Here is a 27,308-nt window from a genome sequence, read left to right as displayed (position 1 = left end):
CAAAATATCTCTTCTGGAAGTGGAAAGGGCTATAAAGTCAGGAAAGAGAGGTAAGGCTCCTGGGCCAGATGGCCTTCCGGCTGAAGTATATAAGACTTTGATGGGTAATATTGCTCCCGTAATGCTCCAACTTTTTAACAGCATTTTTCAGGGGGAGGCTGCAATACCTGATTCATGGAATGAGGAGACTATTGTTTTAATCCCAAAACCAGGAAAATCACCTAAATATTTGGACTCCTATAGGCCAATATCGCTATTAAATTGCGATTATAAACTGTTTGCCAAAATTATGGCTGACAGGTTAAGTTTGGTCATTCCAAAATTAGTACATGATGACCAAAAGGGATTTATTAAGGGCAGATTTTTAAAGTAGCTTACTTTTTCATTGATAGGTGCAATGGATATGGCCTCAGTTTATCAACTCCCCATGGCGGTAATAGCACTTGATGCCGCCAAGGCTTTTGACCGAGTAAATTGGTCTTTTCTAAAAGCCCTTTTGGGACATCTAAACTTAGGAACATGTTTTACCAACTCTTTGTTATCTCTATACCACTCACCCACCTCCAAGGTATTGATCAAGGGGATTTTAACTCAGTCTAATAAGGTTATGCGTGGTACACGGCAGGGCTGTCCCCTGTCTCCCCTATTGTTTGACCTGTATATAGAACCCCTTGCTTGCAGGATTAGGAATGCAGAAAATATTCCCCCTTTGGTTGTGGAGGGGTGGTCTAAGAAAATAGGTCTATATGCAGATGACATAATTATTTACACCCCTGTTTTGCAGCAATCAATGAAAGGTTTATTAGAATTAACCAAAGATTTTGGACTATGAGATAAACGAAGATAAGACCGAGATTTGTCTCCTGGAATTTAGATATAGAAGGAGCAATAGGTAAAGCTGAGATGAGATACCTGGGGGTAAGGATTACACATAACATTGGAGAGCTAACAAAAACTAATTTTTTAAAGATAAAAAGAGAAATAGTTGCCACTTTGCGAGGATGGGCACATCTACCACTCACCCTGTATGGTCGAACGAATCTAGTAAAGATGGTGATCCTGCCAAAATTGACTTTTTTGTTTGAAACAATTCCCCTGGCATTTTAAAAGGATTGGATTAAAAGGTTACAGAGCGAGATTAGCTCATTTATATGGGCCTCGAAAGGATCCTGGTTGTCCTGGAAAAAGTTAAGAAGAAAGCTAGTTAAGGTGGGATTTTCTGCCCCTGATTTTCAGTTATATTTGTGGGCTTTTCAGTTAAAAAAATTTAGAATGTTGTTGGACACTCCGACGGTATCTTCTATTGGAAAAATGTTCGCTGCAATGCTTAAGAGCTGCAATTATAATGAGCACGTTTTTTTGTGCAAATTTTCTGATCCAAGGTTTTTTAAGAAAGTGAGGCTCAAGACTTTGCGGGAAGCGGCGGAGCTCTGGTTTAAGGTACGGAAGGTATTAAAAATTCCCTACTAAGGGTATATGGCCCCAAGATGGGATGCCCCAGGGTCACCTCTCTGGTCTAAAGACGCACTGGGAGCGGCGGGTCTTGAACGCTGGGGTGACTTATTTCCAGATGGAAAGTTGATTGCTTGGGGGCAAGGCGAGGCGACATGGGGTCGGGGGTTTTCAAAATGTAAGTATCTACAAATTTGCAGTTGGGCAAGAAAAGTGGACAATGTTGTTGGAGTCCAGAATGAGCTCGAAGAAAAACTCTTTTCAACTCAATCCTATAACAAAGAAGTCGCTCTTTGGTTCTGGTCGATACTCGAGATGGAAGACAGCCCTTTTCTACTTCCTGAGGTCTTGTGGGGTGATTGCTTGCCGGATATTGCTACGGAGAATCAATGGCAAGTAACTATGGCTCTGCTATATAAAACAGTTAAGTCTGAAAACTTAAGGCGGAACCATTTGTTTACAATTCACAGGGCATACTGGTCTCCCCGTAGACTTTCAAAATTTAAGCCCGGCGGAATGGTGGAATGCCCCAAATGTAAAAGCCCCAATGAGGACGATCTACATATGTTTGTGAGCTGTCCGAATATCAGAGAGTTCTGGGAGGCCGTAAGTAATTGCTTGTCACAAGTCTTAGACCAGAGGATTGAGGTAAGCCCTGAATTAATTACAACTGGAAGATATGATTTGCAAAGCAAGGACATTGATGATAAAGCTAAACTGGTTTTCTATGGTGCTTTGCTGCCCTGGAGGGAGATCTGCAAATTATGGGTTTCTCCAATATCTCCTACTATTTTAGATTGGTTACGAGCCATGAGATACACCGCTAAATTAGATACCTTGGATCAGACAAAGAAAATGCGTACGTTTTGGTTACCTTTTTTGTTACATTTTGGGTGAGGGAGGAAAAACTTGGCAGGGAATAGGCTAATTAAAGAATAATAATCCAATGATTAAGGTCTTGTCCTATCTCACCGACGGGTTTTCTTTTTTCCTTTCACTTAGGAAAAAGAAAAATAGAGAAGGCAGCGGTACTCTAAGAGGTAGACTCTTCAAATCTATGTCGGTTTATAATGAGTCATTCAACTGGTTGTAGTACTGCACAAGCCTTTGTCTCTAGACCTGGTATATGAGATAAAAAGCCCATGGGCGGCATCGTTTACGGAAAAGGGTTGCAAAAAAGCTAATGACGATAAAAAAAATTTAATAAAATTACCAAATAGAAGTGAAGTTGACTGGAAAACAAATAGGTTGATTCTGAATAAAACAACGTCTAAATTACCAGATTCGGGGGAAGAACAAAGCTAGGAGCCCTAGGAAGCCTTATAAGCAATTATCATTGGCCAAAGAACATAGAAAACAATATTTACAAAACAATTCAAAATTGTCCTAAGCAGTGATCAAACCCGACCACATCTCTTTGCACATTCCCATGTAGCTTGTACATGTAAAGAGCATGATTGATGAATGCAAAGTCACATTTAAAATTTCCAAAATATAGATTTACAAAGGTAAATCCATCTACTCAAAATTGCACTCTACCCTTAAATTATAATTTTACTTACCAGTAAATTTGCTTCATGAGTGGGCAGTTGAAGTTTCAGAGCAGAGAACCCCAACAAGGTGTGCACCTCCACAAACCTGTGCGATTGTGAGCATTTACAAACTTTACTACAGCTCATTGCCAAAATGGAAATTGGTAGGGCTTACTCCCGTGATTGACAGTTGTAAATTTCGCTCCTAGGTGGGAATGGGGAGATAACTCCCAAACTTCTTGTGTTGTGGGGGGAAGACTTTCCCTTGGAAAAGCTATTTTTCGTTTTGGAGAAAAAAGCCTGTGCATGTATACTTACTCAAAGTTCTGCGCATGAGCAAATTTATACATAGTTATTTGTTCATGCAAAACTGAAATCCACACAAGAACGATGGAGTATTCACGGGAAAGCTGCGGCAGTCATAGCTTTGAGCTTTTTAAAACTGTCCAAACTATACTAGCAATGCTGAAAGTGCACATTTTAGTTTTTTTTACACTAACCAACTACAAAGAAGGAACTCATTTGAAATGGTAACAAGAAAGAACAGAACAAAACGTTCTGAGACCAATTCACAAGACATTGTTCACACCGTGGGTGTGCAAAAAGTGCAATTGAGGTCAGAAACCCCAAATCCCTAATTACGCAATCAGGTTTATGTTTTTTTCCAACTGCACATTCTGCTTCCTGGACTTTCCACAGCCACGGTGGGTACATGCCTGTTGACAGGAAAGGGGGAGGGAGTGGCCATAGGGAATGCACGTTTCTGCCATGCTTATTTCTGTATAAACAGTCTTATACAGTCCTCAGGCCGAAGTGTACAGCAGTAGAATTTCGTGTGGAAGTGTATTATTTGAGCAGATGTCCATGCGAGCTCTCTGGGATTCTTTGAACCATATAAGAGTCGAAAATCTATGAACTTCATAGGAGGAAAACTTAAATTCATATATTTATCTGAATCAGATCCTCCATGAGTACCTGACAGGGGACAAATGGCGATTACTTAGGAAAAAGAAATATGACTTGATGGAACCGGGGGGATTATTATCAAGACAGGTGATAAAATTATCGCAGCTTTAGCGGCAGAAAACTGCTGCTAAAACAGCGATAATGGGCTTGTTAATGTGCTCTATGGAATTCCAATTGAAGCCCATGTTAGATGTCCTTCACATCTAACATGGGCTTCAATTGGAATTCTATAGAGCATATCATCAAGCCCATTATCACCGTTTTAGCAGCAGTTTTCTGCCGCTAAAGCGGCGATCATTTTATCGCCTGTCTTGATAATATGCCCCCGGGTTCCTTTTGTCTTGATTTACTTGGGAACCCGCTTCTGGCCGATGACCTCTTTTTGCCTGCTATAGAAGTGTGGAGGGGAGAAATAATTCATAATCAATTATACTATAATTTTGCCCATGACCTTCAAAGGAATACAGACTACCAATCCAAATTAATATTATTTTATTATAAAGCCGGAAACAGTTGGACATACAAACACCTCAAAATGAGAGAGCAAATATAAAAGGGCACTAATACGAAAACAAACCTACGAACAATATTCGGTCTGTGCAACATGCATATAATAGCCAATTCCAAAATTAAGATGCTAATGATCATGGAAACCACATCCAGAGTCTTCTTCATTAAGGAATAATAGGCATAGGCATTATCTGTCCCTACACTACCTCTATCGTGGCATCTTTACTAAGCATTTCCCAAGCAAGCTCCAGAAAGGTGTCAGCACATGAAGACTTCCTAATAGGCACACTCATGTTAAATAAGCATAAAGCTTCAGAGCTCATTCTAAGATGTTCTTCACTCTCCTTGTCAGGCAGAAGTCTCCCGGTCGCTGTCCCTAACATTGATACAAAAGTCGAAAATCACACCCACAAACACATCACATGACAAATCCATCCAATGGAACACCTTCTTGAAGGTAGTTTTCCATGAAGCAGTAGTACGTCCAGGCTCTTGCTCGATGACCTTGGTTGCCAGGGCTTCCAGACATGGAAGGAACCCTCCTTCATTATCAGCTCCACTTGTTCAAAGGCATCCTCTTCTCCTAAGTCTGTCTATCAAAGACGTTATTCTAACTAACGAGGACTAATTCTTGCACCTGCAACAGAAATGTGAAAGAAACTTTTCCATAGACACATAAATCTAATTAATAGTTCCCTTTAGAGCAACGAGGGAGAAGCAAAAAAAGGCCTACTCCATTCAGCTAACATAAGAGCAAAACCTACGTATAATATGCATGAATTTATGAATTGTTAATATACACATTATATGAGTCTTTACATGAGATTTCATTAGTCATAAATGCACTTCACACGTATATATTTCAACTAAGTACATGCATTTTCTACGTTAATATGTTGATTACATGAAGAAATCTCTAACACTCCGATAAACATTTCTGCTTCACACTCCAATTCGTAAATCTTTTAACACGACGAAGATTATATGCCAATGCGGACTAACCATGATTATAATGCATCCCTACACATGAAAGAGCAAAATTAGGCTGCGCTCTATCAGACTTGACGGGGCATGCTTAACCGCAGAACACATGAGCCTAGTAATTCTGAATATATATTCCTGCATTTCCAGCAATTTACAATGTTTTTAATCAGCCACTGTTAGACCTGGCATCCTTCTACCTCCTGTATTTTTTACTGTGTTCTGGACTTCGTTTTTGCTAGTTTAGATAATTCTGGGCACTTTACCACTGCTGATCAGTGCCAAAGTGCAAGGGCTCCCTGTATAAATTGTAAATCTGATTGGTTCTCCATTATTGTCTTATTTGATTTACTGGTAAGTCCCTAGTAAAGTGCACTTGGTGTGCCCAGGGCCATAAAATCAAATACTACTAGTGGGCCTGCAGCACTGGTTGTGCCACCAACATGAGTAACCCAGTAAACTTGTCTCAGGCCTGCCATTGCAATGTCTGTGAGTGCAGTTCTAAACTGCTATGTCGACCTGGAAAGAGCACCCACTTGTCTATCCCTAACCTTCCCTTTTACTACATGTAAGGAACCCCTCAGGTAGGCCCAAGTTACCCCCATGGGCAGAGCGCAGTGTATGTGAGGGAAAGACATGTACTGGTGTGTTTTACATGCCTTGATAGTGAAATACTGGCATTTTCGTTTTTCACTATTGCAAGGGCTAGCTCTGCCATAGGTTATCATTGGAGCTACCTTATAACATTTTTCAAGAGTAACTTTCAATTGGGAGCGGCTAGAGAGTTGGAGTTTGGGTTCTCCGAGCTCAGAATTTAAAAACACATCTTGTAGCGAAGGTGGTTTTTAAATTGTGTGTTTAGAAATGCCACTTTTAGAAATTGGGAATGTTCTCATTTAACTATCCTATGCTTCTGCCTGCCTATGGAATCAACATCTGGTTAAGTCTGACAGGAGCCTGTTTGTGCATTCACTCTAGACGACCACACAAAGAGAGTTGAGATGTGCCCTGCACATGCTGATGGATCATCCCCAGGTTGATGGGTCTTCCTGAGCTAGAGTGGTGGGAGAAGCTGACACCTGCACCTGAATAGGGTGGGGCCTGTCCTCTTACAATGCTGTCTCCACCACCCTGGAGTGTGTCTGGAGCCAGGGACAGGCAAGGCAGGAACGTGTAAGCTACAAAGACTACAATGGCCAAAAGGGGTATAAGTATTGAACCTATAACCCCAGATTTTAAGAACACTTCCAAGTGAAGAGGAACCCCTGCCAAGGAGAAAAGCTAAAGAGCTGTGAAGAGGAATACTGCACCTTTGCTTTGTGTTGTTTTGCTGGGTTGGCCTGCAGTTGCTGCTTCTGATTTTTAGATGAAAATGACTGGACTTTGCTTTGTATCCTGCTTGTAAAGTTTCTTCAAGGGCTTGTGTGTGCTTGCCTCCAGTTAGGAAGTCTCGGGCCATCAAAGACTTCATCTGCAGCATCTGTGGACTCCACTGGTGGGAGTTTTGACCTGCCTTGTAGGGCCAATTCCAGTTCTGGGCCCTTGGAGGTTGTTCTGCTGCTTGAATCCATCACATTGCCCTTCAAGCTCCTGTTTTTCTGAGGCAGCAATGCCAGGAAGGAGAAATTTCCATGCACCACTGCTGTGCAGCAAAAGAAATTAACATATCACCTTTCAGCAGCTGATGAAACAAGTCCAGCCTGAGTTCAGTGCACCGTGTCTCTAAAGTACGAGACTCCCTCACTGACTCCAAAGCAGGCCCTGCTGGGTGGCTGACAGAATCAATGCATTGTGGGACCGAGGCTGAAGAAACCAACTGAGCACCTGTTTGCCACTGCTGCATTGATCTCCAGTGCGCCCACATTGCCACGCATCTCACCTGTGCTGCAGTTTTACCAAGGCATCAACCCCAGACCAGAACTGTGTTGGATCGCGTTCTCCTACAGTCCAGATTCCATGCAACACTTCTTCTGCGTGCAGCAGAACTGACACATCGCTCAGGCGCAGTCTCAGGAACTGATGCATCACTTTGGTTTCCAGTGCTCCCCTCCTTTGCGGCTGTTTTGCCATATGAATTTTGACACAGCTGAAGGTATTTTGTGTCAAATCACCGCATCTATAGTTTCCTGTGGACATAATTGCTTAAACCTTTGAAAAAGTCATACTTTGGGTTTTGTTGTTTTGGTCTTGTTTGGTTTAGATAAATATACTTTATTTGTTTAAACTGGTGTGGTGTCCATTTGTAGCATTTTCACTGTGTTACTATGTGTGTTATGTAAAAAATGCTTTACACATTGCCTCTGAGATAGGCTTGACTGCTTGTGCCAAGCTACCAGGGGCTGAGCAGGGGTTATCTTAGGTGTGTAAACCCTACACTAGAAGCAAGGGTTCCTACTTGGACAGTGTGTATATCACTGCCAACTAGAGACCCCCATTTCTATCACCAGGTACCTTCTAATGGACCCTGGTGCTAAGTCAGTAGTCTGAACTCTTAGCAGGCTTTGTGGGACCAGTGAGTTTACTATCATTTAGGTGTTGGCGCAGAGCTGCAAAGCAAAGACTGAATATGTGCTCTCTAGTAATCTAATTGTACAGCCACTGGTAATCCTTTACTTCACTTCACTTTACCCAACCATCCAGTACCTTGCAAAAGGAAACTACACAATCTACACACGGCTGATGGGCCAGCTTTAGGCTGTCCCTAAACATTTGCTTATACTTTCCAGGGATGAGACCATACTTCCTGACAAGGATTTCCTTGATGGGGGATACCTCAACGTATCCTCCTTCTCTATGGAGACTCCAGCCCTTGGAGTCACTCTGGGGCCCTGGGGTCCTGGGACCAACAGGTGTAGGTCCAGTCATTCTAGGCTGTCCCTTCCCTCACTAGAGATATGCTTCGAGAGGCTAGTCCCCAATCTCCCTCAGGCATCCTATGCATCTGCAAGGTTTAGACCAGGGGTCTCCAAACCGGTCCTGAAGGGCCGGATCCATGCCAGATGTTTTGGATATCCCATTGAGATACATGTAGAAATTTTAAAAATCTGGTATGGGTCTGGCCCTCCAGGACTGGTTTTGAGACCCCTGGTTTAGACCATTTCTCAATGTCATCTCCCACAACAAAGTGAGGCAACCGACCTTTAGGAATGTGGACAATCTTGTCTCCAGAGGCACTGCAGGTAAGGTGCTACCAAAATTGCTGGACTCTGCTTGCCTGCCTTTGAGGTTCAGCTCTCTCGGGCTCCTTTCATGAGCCAGTCGCTCTCAAGCCAGTTTCTCCTCCATAGCCAGTTTCTTTTCTTCCATCTTGAGTTTGGCCACCTCAAGCATGAAATTCCTTTCTGCCGTCCTCTCTGCCAGTTCCCCTGGGAACAGGCCTTGAAAAGACACACTGCTTTCTGCTCTGTCCCAGACTTCCAACTCAGGAGACAAGTCATCCCCCTCATTAGATTGCTGCATCTCAGCACTCATATCCAGGTCCTCTACTTGCATTTCCACATTATCATCTCTTTCTGTTGCTGTAACTTGTGACAAGTGGAGTTCCTCCCAGTCCCTCAGCATCTTTTAAAGCTTCACTTTCCTGGTATTGCTCTTGGCTGCAAGTTCCCTCTCCTTGCAGATCTCCTTGATCTGGGCAACAGCACAGGCCTCAAGTTGGTCTGCTCAAACTCAATCCTTACAGAAGTGATTTCAGGCACAACATTCAAGTAGAATTAGAGGGATTTGGAAAAAGCAAAAAAGACAATCATGGAGAAATGTTAAACTTAAATTGGTTCTAAATTATTCATTTGGGATTTTCATTGTAACTCAAAAACACTATATGGCACTGCACAAGCAGAAGTCCTAATCCTACCGCTGATACCAAAGTAAGTAATTGGGTTACTGGTTGAACGGTGTGAAACCCCTAACAAGCATCACCCAAAATCTTTGTCAGGGTGAAATCACAAGTGAAGCCCAAATTAACCTGTGCTCAACCCTCTGGAAGCTTAGCACAATGCAGCCAGGCTTAACTTAAATTAGCTATTTAGCACTTCAAACAATGATGAAGTGAAAATACAACACAAGAAAATTCCCACAACAATTTGGAAACATAGAGTGCATTTTAATAAATAAATGAAGACTATAACAACTACAATTCTATCAGTTGATTCTGAGATATGCAATTTTAAAGATTTAAGTGAAAATGCAGCGAAAACGCACCAAACTCCAACTGTGAATATCTGGTCATACTAGACTGGAACACAGTCAGAAGTTCAGCCTGACTGTGATGGAGCATGGGCCGGCTACAGAACCCTAGTTAGGCCTGCTGAACAAGAGTGCCATCAATTCTAGTTGCGGAGCCAAGGCAATGCGAGGGAGGTCCTGTCGGAGATGTGTCACACAGTGTTGGTTCCAAGGACATCCAAGGCTGCAATGTAAGTTTCTGCATCATCATCGAGGAGGCCGTCAATGAGGGGGCTAATGATGTGAAATCTTGTGTCCAGGATGGGCCACGCACCGGCTGGTTTCAAAGAAGCTGTGTGGCTTGTGATGCAGAGTCCTGCATCAGCATTGAAGCTGCAGTCGACGAGATGCTTGTGATGTGAGGGCCTGCATTTGGGATGCGTCACACATTGCAGTTCTGATGAGACCCTGAGGTCCAACAAATTATGAGCGATCCTGCCATGAGGCTAATACTTGAACAGATGCAGAAGGACCCACAAGCACTTGGCGAACATCTGAAGAATCAATTAATAGCGCAGAAAATTCAGAAGTTAATGGACGTTGGTTTGATCGCTATCCGGTGATAGCATGCTGCATACTGCAAAGGCAATACAAAGTACTTACTCTGGGGAAGTCCATGCAGAAGAGGCAATGTGCCTGTTCTGCCTGGTGCTGATGCACGCAACAGAGGAGATGCCTTCTCTCCATGAGGGTCTAGTCAGGCCAACCAACCAGGCATTGGAGTCACTAAGGGATTCTGAATTCAACAGGTGTAGGTCCAGTCCTTCTTTCAAGAGGGCAGCAGACAGCAGGCCAGCACAGCAGAGCAGCAGTCCTTTCAGCAGCACAGTAGTCCTTCTTCCTGGCGAGGTCCAACATTAATACCTGGTGCCCACTTTGTAATGGCAAGGTTATAGAGATTTCCACCCCCTTGAGATGTCAGGCATCTCCTTCCATCCTGGCATGGCCCCAGCTTGTGCGTGGTCCAAAAGACTAGTGATAAACCCTTTAGGGAGAGTGCCAAGGCAGAGCCTTTGTGAGAGTGCAAGTGTGAAAGGTGTTATCTCCTCCCTCTCTTTAAGTCAGAGTGGGCCATCCTGCCAACCCCTATCTTCCCTTTGTCTCACTGTTGGAGAGCAATACACAGAGAGCAACTGCCAGCTACACCAATTCATGTGACCCAGAATCAGGCTACAGGCACCAAAACTTAGGACAGGAAAATGCCAACTTTCTAAAAGTAGAGTTGGAAAACGTAACGATTGCCAGTACTGAGCTGCACTCAAACAGTAATTTATTGATCGACCATACGAATAAAACACTACGGTCCACGTTTTCACTCCACCATTACTTGGTTTATTTAGCAATTAATCAAGAATTGCTTTTTCACAAATTTTTTTTTGCATGTGTTGAATATAATACAAAATAGACAAACTTTGTACGCTTATTACACCACATTTTTTACAGGACACCTATACCCAATCAATTTACACCAGCAGACGTACCACACACAAATTTGGCCAAAAAACACGTATCACGCAATCTCACAACATTCATACAGCACACCAGAGCGGGTCAGGCTCACTGTTGCATGACCAGCAAACTGGTAGTGGAAATTCTTGATCCCAACGTCAAACTGCACTAACTCAAATACATTCCAAATGAGATGTAGAAATGATCCAATGTGATAACGGTTGTCTACAATCAAAAACTGGGTCAATTAACTGTACAAGATTTTTTTTTCATGGGATAAGAAGGGTCGACGCGTTTCGAACCCGGCGGTTTTGCAGGGTTCTCCTCAGGACCACAATATTCTACAAAAAAGACAAAAACAGCCAAATTTAGACTACCTCTAAGAGGAGACTTTAAAAAAACCAGAAGGCACCCACCGGTGCTGCCTGCCTACCTTATTTCTTCAATAGACCAATCCAACCCTTTGGTAATAATTCATGTGCCAGCATTCTGTGAACAACAGACAGGAAGACAAAGACAGACTTTCTTACTACAACGTCACAGTCTTAGATATTCATATGTGCATAGTTTGCTTACCATGCGTTGCACGGGACAATGTAATACAAAATGTATCTTGCTGGTGACTGGGTCCCCTGTAGAAATAATAGCCAACCATTAGCACTGACAAACATGAGACCTTACGCCCAAACTGCTTAATGCATTGTGGCTCACCGTTTGTGCCCGGGCACCGCCTTAACAACGACTGGGTGATAGTCTTCGTATTTTTGGAACCTGCAGCGGGAGTGGACAGCAACAAATGTCCATTCAAATCCTCAATCTAACCCTGCTTCTTAAAAAACACCAAGTCTACAGACCGCAGCGTTTACCTGATATCCGTGTAGCCGCGTCTCAATCGGGTTAAATCAATTGCCGCAAAGGATGACGCGAAGAACCCTGGAAAATGTGTTTTTTAAGACTGTAGCCTCTTGTTGGTTCCTATAAGGTCACGTGATCATTCCGTCGTTATGGCGACCCTTCCCTATCGGAATTGTAGGTTTATAGATACAACCTCTCACTAGTCCGTAGTCAATGGCACATGATCGCTCTGTGGTCATGGAAACCCAAGTTGTTTAACTAAACTCAAAGAGGAAACTATAGTGGCTATGCGCAGAGAAATCAGACGGGGGCCAAAAATGCGGGTCAAGGCTGATGGTCACTAAAGCAATCCCAGCTTATGTTGCTAGAACAGGAGCTCGATCAACACTTTGGATATCATAAGCAGCATTGTCGACACCGCACTCTAAAAGAGGCATAATACAAGATTAGAACCACAAACTCAAGGTAATCTTGTGCCCGGCCATGACATGATTAAAACTACTTCATAAATAGAAAACGCAGCATTGCTGCACGCCCGCCCCTAGAGGGTCTAACTAATCGCTAACAAGACGTGCAAAGAGCAAAGTCTTTAAGCATAGGACTAGCTAGTCCTATACTTAAAGACTGTGCTGTAGAAATGGCAAAATACTTTGTCCTTTTCTATCTCGGCGTGGATGGCAATTTGCTAATCCTATGCTTAAAGATATTGATAAAAAGACAATCATTTGAGGTGAGCAGATCTAGAGTGTCGCTGGTGTTGAGAGTGCTCTAACAGGAGCTGCTTTCCACCTCAATTTGAGAAAAACCCAGAGTTCTCTTCTTCTTTTTTGTATATATCTATAGAAAATTGGTTCCTCACTTGCATGGGTCAGCTTAGTGCCTGCGTCAGGAAACGGCGCAAAACGCAACGTGGTTGCACCTCGATTTTGCAGTGAAAAATTGCCCTTTTTTGGCAAAGTGCCTACCTGTAGTTTTTTAACCCTAGCTCTGCCGGCACCTAGGGAAACCTAGCAAACCTATACATTTCTGAAACCTAGACACCCAGGGAAAATCAGGATGGGGTGACTCGACTACTTCCCATCAGGTTCTGTTACCCAGAATCCCTTGCAAACCTAAATAATTGACAAAAAAACACATTTTCCTCACATTTCTGTGGTGTAAAGTTCTGGAATCTGCGTGGCTCAACAAAATTCTACCCACCCCACGTCCCCCAAAGTCTTCTGCGAAAAATGGTACCTCACTTGCATGGGTCAGCCTAGTGCCTGCCACAGGAAACGGCGCAAAACGCAACGTGGTCGCACCTCAATTTCGCAGTGAAAAAGGCCCTTTTTTGGCAAAGTGCCCACCTGTAGTTTTTGAACCATAGCTCTGCCGGCACCTAGGGAAACCTAGCAAACCCATACATTTTTGAAAACTATACATCCAGGGGAATTCAGGATGGGGTGACTCGACTGCCTCCCACCAGGTTCTGTTACCCAGAATCCCTTGCAAACCTAAACAAATTTACAAAAAAATGCATTTTCCTCACATTTCTGCGGAGGAAAGTTCTGGAATCTGCGTGGATCAACAAATTTCCACCCACCCCGCGTTTCCCCAGGACTCACGGTAAAAATGGTACCTCACTTGCGTGGGTGGCTCAAGGACCCTCAACAGGCAAGGGCCCAAAACCTAATGAGACAACATCAAAATTACCTATCACAAACAAACCTGGTTTTGCAAGGGGGTTTCCATGATTTTTTTGTCCGAGGCTCGGCGGTCATATAGGGAAACCTACCTAACCCACACATTTCTGGAAACTAGACACTCAGAGGAGTCTAGCGAGGTATGGCTTGCGTGGGTCCCTCATCATTCTCCTACCCAGAATGCACGGCGAACCTCAAATTTTGCTTAAAAATTCACTTTTTTTCTCACATTTCTGTGTGGTAAAGTTGTGAAATCTGTATGGATCCTCAAATTTACTCCAACCCAGTGTTCCCCCAGGTCTCCCGATAAAAATGGTACCTCACTTGCGTGGGTAGGCATAGTGGCTGCAACAGGAAAAGGCCCAAATCGTATGGAGGAGACTTTAAAATTACCTATAGCAAAGCTACCTGTTTTTTGGGGACGGGGACCTGAGTGTTTTGCCCCAGGCTCGGTGGCCATCTTGGGAAACTACCAAACCCAAATATTTCTGAAAACTAGACACCCATGGTAGTCCAGCGAGGTATGGCATGCGTAGGTCTCCCAACGTTTTCCTACCCAGAATTCCCTTCAAACCTCAAATTTAGGTAAAAGAAAACACATTTTCCACATATTTATGTGTGGAATCCCCTTGCCGGCACAAATTTCCAACCCCACAGCGCACAGAAAAAAGACAAATATTACTGCACAGCCATCTAATCCGCAAGCACACACACATACTGGTTGGGTTTGGCACGAGGGTGAGTGATGATTCAGTATATACAATTGTATTCGCAAGTTATTTCACAAAAATGAAATGCACTGCTAATAATTGAAAGTATGAGAAAATGAACCACTGACTCACAGCTCATGAGCTGTAAAGCCACGTCAAGGCACCAACCTCTTTACAGGCCATTCATACACCTTTCATACATGTGACACATACAAAACATTCACACTGCCAGCCGCGGGCCCATCACATTACAACACTCACACCAGCAGACAGCGCCATTCAAGGGCCCATCACTTTCACACGCCCACTTACCTGACACAGCAACTACACAAAATGATGGACTGCGTGGAGTGTCGCTCAACTAACAGTGTGTGTAGTGACCTACAGAAAGTAACTACTCACACACCGCCAGACGAGCGCCACTCCACACACACTGCCAGCCAAGCACCACCCCACGCACACCACCAGCCAAGCGCCACTCCACGCACACCACCAGCCAAGCGCCACTCAATGCACACCACCAGCCAAGCGCCACTCCACCCACACCGCCAGCCAAGCGCCAGCCTACGCACATAACCATCACATTTTGAATTTTTTTAAACAAAACAAACACAAACAAATTGCAAATAGATACAAATCTAGTAACACAAAATCTGTAACCAAATACATTGTAGAAAGGCCAACCTTAAAACAGAATACAAATTAAAAAAAAACACAGACCAGGCAGTACATTTTACCACTCATGGATACTCCCAAAAATTCTTTTGTGTGTGGTAAGCTCTATAACAAGCAGACACACACAGCCCAGGGTTAGAAGGACACCCAGGGCAGAAAAGAGGAGTCTCCTTCTGCAAACCTCTTCGTCAACAGACTCTACATCTCCTAGTGGGAAAGTCTTTTGTAGATGTGGGAGGAATGTAAACAGGAAAGTGGCGATCTTTCAATCGAGCCACATCCTCCACCGCTCCAAATCTTGCTCCACAACAACAAGGCTAGATATCACAGAGTGCTGAAACTGAAGAAATGTCAACTTGGGCGCAGGAGAACACTCCTTGAACACAATAAAAGCATTGAAAGTTGCTAAGTTGAAAAAATGGATGGCCAACTTCTTATACCAAACATAAGCCTTCCGAATAGCAGTGTAAGGTTCCAACCTCTGATCTACTCTGTCAACACCACCCATGTGCTTATTGTAGTCCAGAATGCACACAGGTTTGTGCACTTCAGCAACCTGACCCCAAACTGCCACAGGTGAAGTACTCTCATCATGGATGGTAGTCAGCATGTACACATCCCTCCTGTCCACAAATTTCACAGCTAGTAGTTCTTCACTACGCGAGGAACTGCACTGACCCGTCGGAAGTTTCTTGCAAACAAGCTCCTTCGGAAAACCTTTGCGGTTAGAGCAGATTGTGCCACATGCAAAAGTGTCCATTTTAAACAGTTCCTTAAAAAATTGCACATCAGTGTGGAAGTTATCAAGGTACAAATGGTGGCCTCTGTTGAACAGTCTTCCAGCAAGATCCCACACAATTTTCTCTGACACTCCGAGAGTGGACTGACAACCAGGGGGGTCAATAGTGGAATCTCTACTAGGGTACACACGAAAATAAAAAACATACCCTGTCTTATTCTCAGACAACATATACAGTTTAATTCCATAGCGTGCCCTCTTGCTAGGGATGTACTGCCTAAAAACCAAACGACCTTTGAACAAAACCAAAGACTCATCAATAGATATTTCTTTCCCTGGAATGTAAATCTCTGAAAAACGATCAACAAAATGATCAAGAACAGGCCGAATCTTAAAAAGACGGTTACAGTCAGGGTGACTACGTGGCAACGCCAAAGAATTATCCACAAAATGCAGCATGCATAGCAAAAGTAAATACCGATCACGAGTCATAACTGCTGGAAATATGGCTGTTGCCATCAAGGGACTGGAAGACCAATATGAAGCCAGGTTCGGCTTCCTTCACAAACCCATCCATAAAGTCAAATCCAAAAACTTCTTCAGCTCTTCCAAATTTTTGGGAGTCCACAGGGTAGCTCTAGAGTGGGGCCTAAGTTTGTCACTGTTGTCCCTCAAAAACTGTTCAGCATACAAATTAGTCTGCTCAACAATCTCACCCAAAAGCACATCATCCATAAATAACTGAAAATACTGTATAGGCAAAAAATGTTCACAATCCACTCTACACCCTGCATCACCGCTAAAGGCAGGCAACACCGGCTGCACCATGTTAGGATCAACCCAGAGTCCAGCACTTCCAGTAGGAAGACCAGCAGCCTCAGGCTGCAATCCAGATGCCTCTTGCACCATTGGCACAGCAGTATCCTCCTCTAAAACAGGCCCTTCATCTGCACTGAGAGTACCTTCATCACCCGAAGATTCCATGTGGAGAGAAAACTCACTGCCAGAATCTTCCCCTCCCTCCTCTCCCTCAGACACACTGCCAGTGTCATAATCCGGCTCAGAGGAAGATTCAAGAAGCATACCAACCACCTGCTGAGCAGTCATTCTACGGCTAGCTATAATGATTACTAATAAAGGTAACTTGTCACACAAGTCAACAACCACAAACACTATGTAAAATAAGCAATGACCAAAAACCTCCTTTTTCAAAAATACCTATACACTGCAAAACAAAACAATATCACTCACTAGCCAGAAGCAGTTAAAGTCACCACCATGTAGTCTGCTCAGACACAGTATGGATCAACAATATCCCACTAAAAAAGAAAGTGAAAAAATAGACATAAGACAAGGCAAAACACATCACAAAGATTTTCATGCACAAATCACTAACTAAATGCCACTATGACACCACTTACAAAAAGATATTCATACATTGCAATAAAATAATGGAGTACATTCAACAAAAATGTTTTTCTTACCTAAAAAATACAACTACACAAATCGGCAGAACAACCGCTGTCGAAACCGCAAACAGGATGCAAAAGCTTCAGACTAGATTTAAAAAGAAGAAAAACACATTAGAATCACATATACAAAAAAATGCACCAGTCCAACCTGCCAAGCTAAGGGGTAGGTGGGCCTAACAGTATAACATCAATAGGGGAGCAACCCTTGCCCTTGAGGCCACCCCACCAAGACAATAATTAAAACAATTCTTAGGTATTCTGGCTTCTGCCCCCCTTGGGGACAGATGGGACTAAACACATACTGCTTCTCTGCCACTCAAAGAGGGCAGAAAAGGCCACAATATTCCTACCATAAAGGGGAACGACCCATGTCCAAGGGGCGGATCCCCAACATAAAAATAAACCCTGGTGCCCTAGTGGCCCTACAAAAAAAGAGCAGAACTGCCCTTCAAGGTGATACCAAAGGGGTTGATGGACGGAGTGCTTGAGCAAATCTAACACTCACTTCCAGTCAACTGATCTTGGTTTAATCCATCATCATTGTTTAGCTCTCTTCACCACCCCAGTTCAGACATGGCCATTTGCAAATCAGACTGAGCCTGCGCACTTTGATTGCCCTAAGTTGGCAGACGTGGGTCCCTTGCTCACTTTGCCAGTGGACTCAAGCTAACCTGGGTGATGATGGCTGATTAGCCAGTAACTGGTCCCAGTATGGTTGTTTCCGGGCCAGGGAAGATATGGCTTGGCAGTTCAGGCTGGACTGCTCCAATGAGGCATAGGGTCAGACTAATTAGCATATGGCCATATCTGAACTTGGGTGCTGGAGTGAGCTACACCAACTAAATCACGGGCATACCAAAATGGCAATGCAAAATATATGGACAAAAAAAGGGGAGTGACCCTTGCCCAAGGGGCCACTCCACACTACATTTAGTCAGTTGGCACAGTGTGTCCAATACATTTTTTTTTAAATTTTAATCTTCCCCCTCAGGGAGGCAAACAAAGCAAAAAGAATGGCCCCCCAAAAGGGGAGCGACCCTAACCTAAGGGGTCACTGCACAAAACAAAAACTAAAAATGTGGGATTCCTAAAAGGGCCCCCAAGGGGAGTGGCCCTTGCCCAAGGGGCCACTCCCCAGCACATCCTAACATTTACAAAACATTTGCCCCCAAAACAAAGTCATCCAAATTGCCCCCAAGAGGGGAGCAACCCTTGTCTAAGGGGTTGCTCGCCCTAGACAAGAAAAACATAGTGGGCTTCCTAAAATGGCACCCCAGGGGAGTGACCCTTGCCGAAGGGGCCACTCCCCAGCAAATCCTAATATTCAACAAAAAAATGTGCCCCCCGGGGGCAGCCAAAGCTACACAAAACAAAAACTAAAAATGTGGGATTCCTAAAATGGCCCCCAAGGGGAGTGACCCTTGCCCAAGGGGCCACTCCTCAGCACATCCTAACATTTACAAAACATTTGCCCCCAAACAAAGTCATCCAAATTGCCCCCACAAGGGGAGCGACCCTTGTCCAAGGGGTCGCTCCCCAAAACAAAAACAAAAAAACGGGTTGTGTAAAATGGCCACCAAAAGGAGAGTGACCCTTGCCCAAGGAGCCACTCCCTTGCGCATTGCCCCAGTGCCTCGATTTCAAAATTTTAAATCGAAATCTGCCCCCCTAGGGGGCAGAGAAAGCCAGCGAAATTCCCCCCAAAAAGGGGAGCGACCCTTGCCCAAGGGGCCGCTCCCTGAACCATCATACTTTGCCATTTAAAAAAATACAAAAAAATCCCTGGCGTCTAGTGGGCATTCCTGCTGCAAGATTGCACGATTGTGCAGCAGGAATGATCAAAAGAAGCATAGAGGGAAAGGAAAACCCTTTCCTCTCCCCCGATGCCTCTTTAGTTTGAATCCCCCCCGCCCCAGCCCCCAAACTTACCTCTTTCTCCTCCGACGCGCATGAAGCAAATGGCTTCCCTGCGCGTCGGAGGAGAAAGGGAACCTCCAATGACGTCAGCACGCGAGGTGCGCTGACATCATTGATGACGCGGGCGGGGGCGGGGGGAGGCAGGGAAGGTCTTCCCCTGCCTTCCCTGTACAAACGAAGTAGATCGGGCACCCACGGGGGAGCGCCAGCGCTTCCCCCATGGGTGAGGCTCATGCCGTGCTGAGCTCGTCATGAGCACCCGAGCACTGCATGCCATGACGAGCTCAGCTCGTAATGAGCATACAAGGGTTTTTTTTTTTTTATATTTTTTTATTTTCCAATTAAACACAATGTATAGACAGTGCAACACAATTTCCTATGTAATTAGCAAACGTTAAAAATAACTGAGCATTACACATAACATTGGAATAAGACATTACAGCACTTCATCTTGATCCGATACAACATAATAAATCACCCAATACATACATAAACAAACCTGAAAAATAAAATTACTACTATAATTAATACGCATTACAGTGCTTCAAAACTTGATCCAGCCAAACAAAGCAAATAACCCAAAACATGAGCATTCCTAAAGATGTTACCCAGAACAATATCTTCTCATGATGTCCCAAATCCAGCCCGCCACCTACTAATGGGTTCCCATATTCTTAACCCCAATTGCCTTCCTCTCCTGCCTTTCCTTGCATATATAGCTTTTTCCAAATTATACGCTGCCAATAGATTAGCGAGCCATACTTGCATACCTGGAGGGTTCTTATCCAACCATGCCCTTGCTATGCAGAGTCTATATACAGCCATGGCAACAAATATAAAGTCTCTCTCCAGAAAGGTATCCTCAGCAACTATTCCCAATAGTATTTGGGCAGGTTTAAGGGTGATTTTCAAATCTAGGGATGAGTCCAAAAATCTCTCTATATCATTGATTAAGGAATGAAGCTGAGGACATAAGGCAAACATGTGTACTATGTCAGCATCTGGTGAGTTACAGCGTGGGCACAAAATCCCCGTAATGCCGCCCCACTTCGCTATTCTGGCTGGAGTGTAATAGAGTAGGTACAGAGTTTTGTAGTGTTGTGACTGCAATGGCGCAGAGCAAAGTATCGTTCTTCCTAAGTCCAATGACTCCTGGAACCATCCAACTTCTCCATCCAATTTCTCTGCCCACTTACGACCATACTTGTCCCTATCGTCCTGCTTTAATTCTGCGAGGCTTGCATAAAAACTACGTATTGAGCGATCTCCCCCTAGCCTAATCTTCTCCATAATATCCACTCTATTAAACCCGGTCTGCCCACCTAGCCTCGCCCCCAGAAAACTCCTTATCTGCAGGAATTTAAAGAAATCCCGTCTATCTAATCCAAACCTCTCCATTAGCTCTGTAAACAGCACAAAGCCTGCTGAATTCATCACATCCCCTACCTGAACAATCCCCTTCGCTGCCCAACCCTCCATCGTCCTGTCCCCAAAAATTTCAGGTGGAAAAGACCTATTTTTCAGCAACCTTGTATACCAGTTAAATCTCCCAATACCCACTTTCTTCATAAGAGCAGTCCAGATCTTAATTCCAGCTTCCAATGTCTTGAATCTAGTTCTTTTATAACAACCAAACTCTGTACAGTTTAAAAAACAATTTTCCACCTCCTCCCCCAAAACTGCTGCATAAACCCTATCAGAGCTGTCCGTCGTTCTCTGATCAAGGCCTGCCCTTCTAATCAGCCCTTGAAGATATTGAATCGCAGCTGCCCAATAATATAACCTGAAGTCAGGTGCTCCCCACCCACCTCTCTCTCTAGGAAGGGTCATGAACCTATATGCTCTACGGGTTTTACCCTGCGCCCATATGAATCTGTTAAGGATAGCTTCCAGTGTATTGAACTATTGTACCTCGAAATAAAGGGGTATTGCCCTAAACAAATATAAAAATTTGGGCAGTATTAACATTTTAATAACATTCGTACACCCCACTAAAGAGAGATGCAAATTATTCAGACGTTCCAAATTCAATTTTACCCTACTCATCAAGGGAGACATATTCCTCTGTACCACAGTACCCACATCCGCTGAAATTATTACCCCCAAATATACCGCCGAGCCCGCAACCCTTTGATCCGTACACCCCACAACATGTTGATTACAAACTATTTGGGTTTTAGACCTATTTAGACTATAGCCCGAAACCTGTCCAAAATTAAGAGCCTCAGCTTCAACCTCTCTAGTAGCTCCCTCTGGGTTAGATGTCAAAACAGCCACATCGTCTGCGTAAGCCAAAGTTTTAGCCACGCAGCCCTTCAATCTCATTGGGGGGATCACCTGATTACCTCCCAACCTACGCAAAAAAGGATCTAAATATAATGCGAAAAGAAGAGGAGATGAAGGGCAGCCTTGTCTGGTTCCACTTTCTATCTTCACTGCCGCTGAGTGTCCTCTGTTGACCCTAATTCTGGCGCTAGGGTTCTTATATAATGTTTGCAGTGCTTTAATAAACCGCTCCCCTATGCCACCCCATCTTAAAGTTTGCCATAGATATTCCCAGTAGACCCTATCAAATGCTTTCTCAGCATCCAAAAATAGTGCTGCCATAGGGTCTCCCAGGATACCAGCAGCGTCGAACATTGTAATCACTGCCTTGTGTGCACTGTAGTACCTTTGCCTGGTATAAACCCATGCTGTGAGCAAACTACCAAATTCTCAACAACCCCTGCTAATCTCTTAGCCAGCATTTTCGAATAGACTTTAGCATCAGCGTTCATCAGCGTAATCGGTCTATAAGACCCTGGTTGAGTTGGGGGTTTCCCTTTTTTTAGAATTACAATAATATCAGCTCCGCCCCATGAGTCAGGTACTGCCTCCCCAGTTTGAGCTAGCTTCATAACCCCAAACATATCAGGCCCCAGGGCACTAAAGAAAGTTTTATCAAATTCAACCGGGATCTGGTCCGGGCCCGCAGCCTTTCCAGGAGAAAGAGTGCTCAATGCCATTAATAACTCCTCCATCTGAAAGGGTAGTTCCAGCTCCTCCTTGTCTTCCTCCACCATACATGGCGGGATAATGCCACTTAGATAACTTTCAATCTTCTCTACCTCTCTTAAGCTGCCCTCCTGGTATAACTGCGCATAAAACCGCCGGAACACCTCCCTCAATCCTTCTGTATCTTGGATTTTAACTCCCTGCTCATCCCTGATTTCCATAATATCCGCAGCTGCCAGTCTCTGCCTAGTGCGGACAGCTAGCAAGTGTCCCACTTTCTCACTGAGCTCATATGATCCTTCTTTCCTAATTAAATAGTTGTCTGCTGCTTTTTTAGCTATATGTTCTGTTGCTGTGGCTTTTAATGAAGCAATTTTAAGTAGATGTTGTTTCAATGAGAGATGATCTTCTATAGCTACTCCCAATTCCTCTTCTAATTTCACCAATTCTCTATTTATCTCCTTAATTCTGTCTTTTTCCTTTTTCTGAAATGAGAGTACAAAACTCAGGGTCTCTCCCCGAACCCCTGCATTAAAGGCATCCCAAACCACCCCTGGTGGTGCCGTACCTCTATTAATATCCCAAAACCCCTTGGTCCAACCCTCCATATACCTCCTATACCCCTCATCCCTCAAAAGTCCTCTTTCAAATGTCCATTGTGCTTCCTTCCTCACCCCTTGGCCTATCTTGATAGTTAAAATAACCGGGCTATGATCCGACACCACTCGTGGTTGTTTTTCAATCTACGCGCCCCCCCATCAAGGAGCCCGAGATCAGAAAATAATCCAGCCTAACAAGTACTCTATGGGGAGCTGAATTAAATGTGCTGGCATCTCTATTTGGAAGAATCTTAATCCATGGATCAGTCAACGAGTTGTGGGCAACTAGCCCTACTATAGCTCTATAGGTTTTCTTTTTCCTACCTGCATAATGACCACCTGCCTGTAAGAATGAACTCGAGGGATCATGTATATTAAAATCCCCACAAAGTACAATTGGTTCTGACCACTGTGCTAACTCCGCATCCAAGTAATCAAAAACCTCAGGATCGTCTTCCGTTGACCCATAGACTGTAGCGAGGGTGAATTTATCACCTTTAAAACTTAGTTCCACAATCACCCATCGACCCCACTGATCTTCCTTCTTTCTTATTACCACCACATCCCTACTTCTACCTAAAATTGCTACCCCCCTGTTTCTAGACCCTTGTTTAGAATTGGCCAGCACCGCAAACCCTAAATGCCCCAAAAGGTAATTTTTAGATGCCTCCACGTGTGTTTCTTGCAAACATACTAAATCTAATCTCAACAATCTCAAAAGTGCAGCCACCCTAAGCCTTTTAGCAGAATCGTTCAAACCACAAACATTTATAGTGGCAATTCTACAGCTCATTTAAGGAATATCATACATTCCCCCTGGTCTGTGAGACCATACATAAACCGCTGCTTCAAATTCTTACTAATGTGCTGAATTAACCGAATAATGTGTGTGTTACACTGTCCAACCCTGTGTCGTACCAAACATTGTACACCTTTTCCTCTACATTTTTTATCCCCCCTGACCCCCTTATCCCTCCCTGTCCCACCTTCCCCTCCCTTCCTGACCCACCCCCCTCCCCCCTTTACAGGCAAATAGGTCCATCGGACCTATGTGTGATCGCTGCAGACCGTGGCTGTCGCTAGCCACCCCCGACCCCTCCACAAACCCCTATATTCCCCTGTATCCCCCATGTGCCTATCCTCCCCTTTCCCATTTTACTTCTCAGTTACAGTGCTCCGTGCTCCTTTTAATGTATAAGCCAGTAGGATAAATTTAAGAGCTTCAACCATTCTTCTGCTGTTTGAGCTCTTCCAAGAACTGCTGAGCCTTAACCTCTGACCAAAACATTAGCACCTTCCCTCTTACGACCACCTTCAGTCTTGCTGGAAATAACAGGCACGCCTCAGAGCCCACTGCCTGAAACGGTTTAATAAGCTGCCTCAGCCTCCATCTCCTCTCTACCGTCACGTGGCTGAAATCCGGTCTAGTAAAGAAGGTGGTCCCCTCAAATGTTCGTCTATTATCTGGCCTTGCCTTTTCCAAAAGTTCTTCTCTGAGGAGGTAGTTACCTACATAAATCAGGATAGCTCTAGGGAGAGGTGGTTGCCCACCCCACCCCTGGCTTTCCTAACTGTGAATGGGAATCTGTGGGCCCGTTGAACCTCCTTTTCCCACTGCCAATCGGATTCCGGAAACGCTCCCTTTAAGAGATTTACCACAAACTTTAAAACATTCTGCCCCTCTGTCCCTTCTTCCACTCCCAAAAGGTGAACGTTGTTCCGCCGCGGGCGGTTTTCACATTCCTCCATCTTCCAAAGCAAGTCTTCCGCTATCTTTTCTTGGTTTCCTTTAAAGTCCTGCCAGGCTTCCACCTCATCCTCCAGTCTCCCTGTCCTCTCCTCCACCTCCGTAACTCTGCTTACAATACCATCATACAGTTTATTGACTTTCTTTAGTGTATTATGAATTTTTTTCGTTGCATGCCTTGCCCTTCGACTTTCAGCTCTAGCCTCCCCCTGAATCTGCTTTAAAGTACTAGTGATCATGTCAAAGGGGGCTTGTAGCTGAGCTGGGAGTGGGATTGCATCAGAACCAACTCCACCTGCGTCCCTTTCTTCCACATACGTCTGCGACGTCGCTGAGTAATCCCAGAGAAGCTTCTTTCCTCGCCCCACCGGGGATCCCTGTCCCTGTCCATACTTTCTTCCCTTTACCCTTCTCTTTTTCTGAGTACTTTCCTTCCCTGATGAGCTCGAGCCTGAAGTAGTCTCTCCGTCCTCCTCAGTGTCAGACTCACTCATTAGCGACTCATCCCTATCCTCATTAACTGAAAAGAAACAGTCTCCCTCAACTGAGCCTTCCGCCCCTTCAGAAACCTCAACTAACTTTGATGATTTGCCCTTTTTCGCCAGACTAACCGTGCTGCCCCATGACTTTCCAGCTTTCATTTCAGCCTCGACCTGCATAAGGGCTTCAAGCATATCGGCATTCCCTGCAGCTTTAGTTTTTATTGCGGTGTTTCCTACTTCATCATGAGGTTGGTTTATCAACATTCCAGCCTGCTTATCGCTGTGATCCTTACCAGCATTCATGTCCACCTCTAGATCCACAGCAACCTCATTGTCCTTCCCCCTGCTCGCTCTGTCAATTCTAGCCTTGCTTCTGCCGTCTTCGCCATCACCGCCGTCCTCGCCGTCTGACCCAGCGAGTAGCTGTTGCCTAGCAACCAAAGCAGCGTCTGCGGGAGCGTCCTCTGCAGCGTCCTCAAGGACGCCTCCGGTACCTGCTAATCCGCCATCGGGCTACAGAGAGTTTTTTGGGGTAAACGCCTCAATCACGGTAGGCTGCCTCATACCCATATCTTTATTCTTGCCCGGGGCACCCGCTGCCTGAATGTCCGCGTTGATTGTGCTTTCTTTGGTTGTTTCCGCAGGGCCGCTTTTGGACCATTCTTGTAGCGGCATCAGCGCCTTGCCGCGTAGCTCTGCTTTTTTTCCTTTAGGCGTTGAAACTGGGGCAGTGGATTTCCGTATGGCCCCCGGTGCCCTCTGAGATCCGGATACTGCCTCGATTTTCCCAGGGTCCGCATTCTGCTTCTTCTTGCCTGCAGTGGAATCCTGCTGCGGTTTATTCTTTTCTTTTTCCTCTTCTGGCCTCAAAGGTCGCGGCGGCGGCGGCATCTTGTGCATCTGGTTGCCAGCACACTTTTCACTGAAAAGGCTTGCTGCTTTCAGTCGCAGCCAACCAAAAATGAATTTTCTGTTAACAACCTTCCTCAAAAACGAGCACCCCAACAGGCTTATACGAAGCCAGATTTCAATCGCTATCTGGGGAACAGGGATTCATCCTAAGTATCAACCACAGGGGGTATAGCCAGGAGGCAGCCCGGAGCGACTCCTCACCACAACCTGTCAGCGGCCATCTTGCCCTCCGCATACAAGGGGTTAAGGAAGCTCAGAAACAACTGAGTGATGTTGAGTTTTACTGTAGAAGCAATACCACTGAGTACAACTTAAGTATAACCACAACGTGGGAAAAACTGTCCAACTGGCAGGGGGCAGGGCTCATTACCTGGCAAGAATACTGCTTCCTCAAAAAATATTATTTCAAATTACCCATATTGTACCTGCTTCCTAAAATACACAAGGACCCCACAAGACCTCCGGAGAGACCCATTGTGTCATCACTTGGGAATGTGAATGAAAACATATTGAAATACATAGGCCACTTTCTTAGAGAATATGTGGTCTATCTACCATCCTATATTAAGGATACTAAGGATTTCCTTAATAGAATAGACGGCATCAAGTGGGAGGATGGGTTCACACTGATTACCCTGGACAGGGGCACATTATATACCATCATTGACCACCGCCAGGGTATGGAGTCTTGCTTACATTTCCTTGGGAAGAGGGATATAGGCTATCTGGAACACACTTACATGCTGATTGAGGATATGTCTCACAAATAACATTTTCATGTTTGACAGTGATCTCTACAGCCCTGCCAAGTATCACGCTTCACGTGTGATACTAACGCATTTCAGTGTGGTGATCCGCATCACCGCACTGAAATGCATTGTCACGAATTATAGCGCCTCCTCAGCTACCGCGTGGAGCACTGCTATAATGCACATATGATGGAACGAGGTGCCTCTCAGCACCGTGCGCACTGCTCCCGATAGGCAGAGGATAAAGAGGCTGTCTAAATCTGCTGCAGCTCTACAAGTCCTGAATGCCACAATGTAATTGTATCCAAGTTAGGCATAAGCTGGGGGCCGATTTACGTGGCGCCGAATTTAGACTGACGTCACTATAGTCAGTGTCCAATGGTAGACTCTGACTGACAGTGAGATAAATAGCTACCTCGAGTCAGGGTCCGTCCTCCTGCTGCCACCCCGCGTTTTTCGAAGTTCAATGGCGCAGCTCCTGACCTCACGGCTCTCACTACAGTGGGGTGCGGGCCGGGGATGAGGTGGTGGATTTCCACCGTTGATGGCTCATTAATCCAATCTGGAATCGGATACCACCTGCAGCATTCGGCCACAGGCTGACTCACCAGTCAGTATCATCGAGGCAGCACCGGGGGTCAGTTCCAGTGAGAAAGTGGGT

This window comes from Lissotriton vulgaris, chromosome 6, assembly GCF_964263255.1.
Source record: "Lissotriton vulgaris chromosome 6, aLisVul1.2, whole genome shotgun sequence".
In the NCBI taxonomy this organism is placed as follows: domain Eukaryota; kingdom Metazoa; phylum Chordata; class Amphibia; order Caudata; family Salamandridae; genus Lissotriton; species Lissotriton vulgaris.
The sequence above is the reverse complement of the archived record's forward strand: the minus strand, read 5'-3'. Positions refer to the sequence as shown.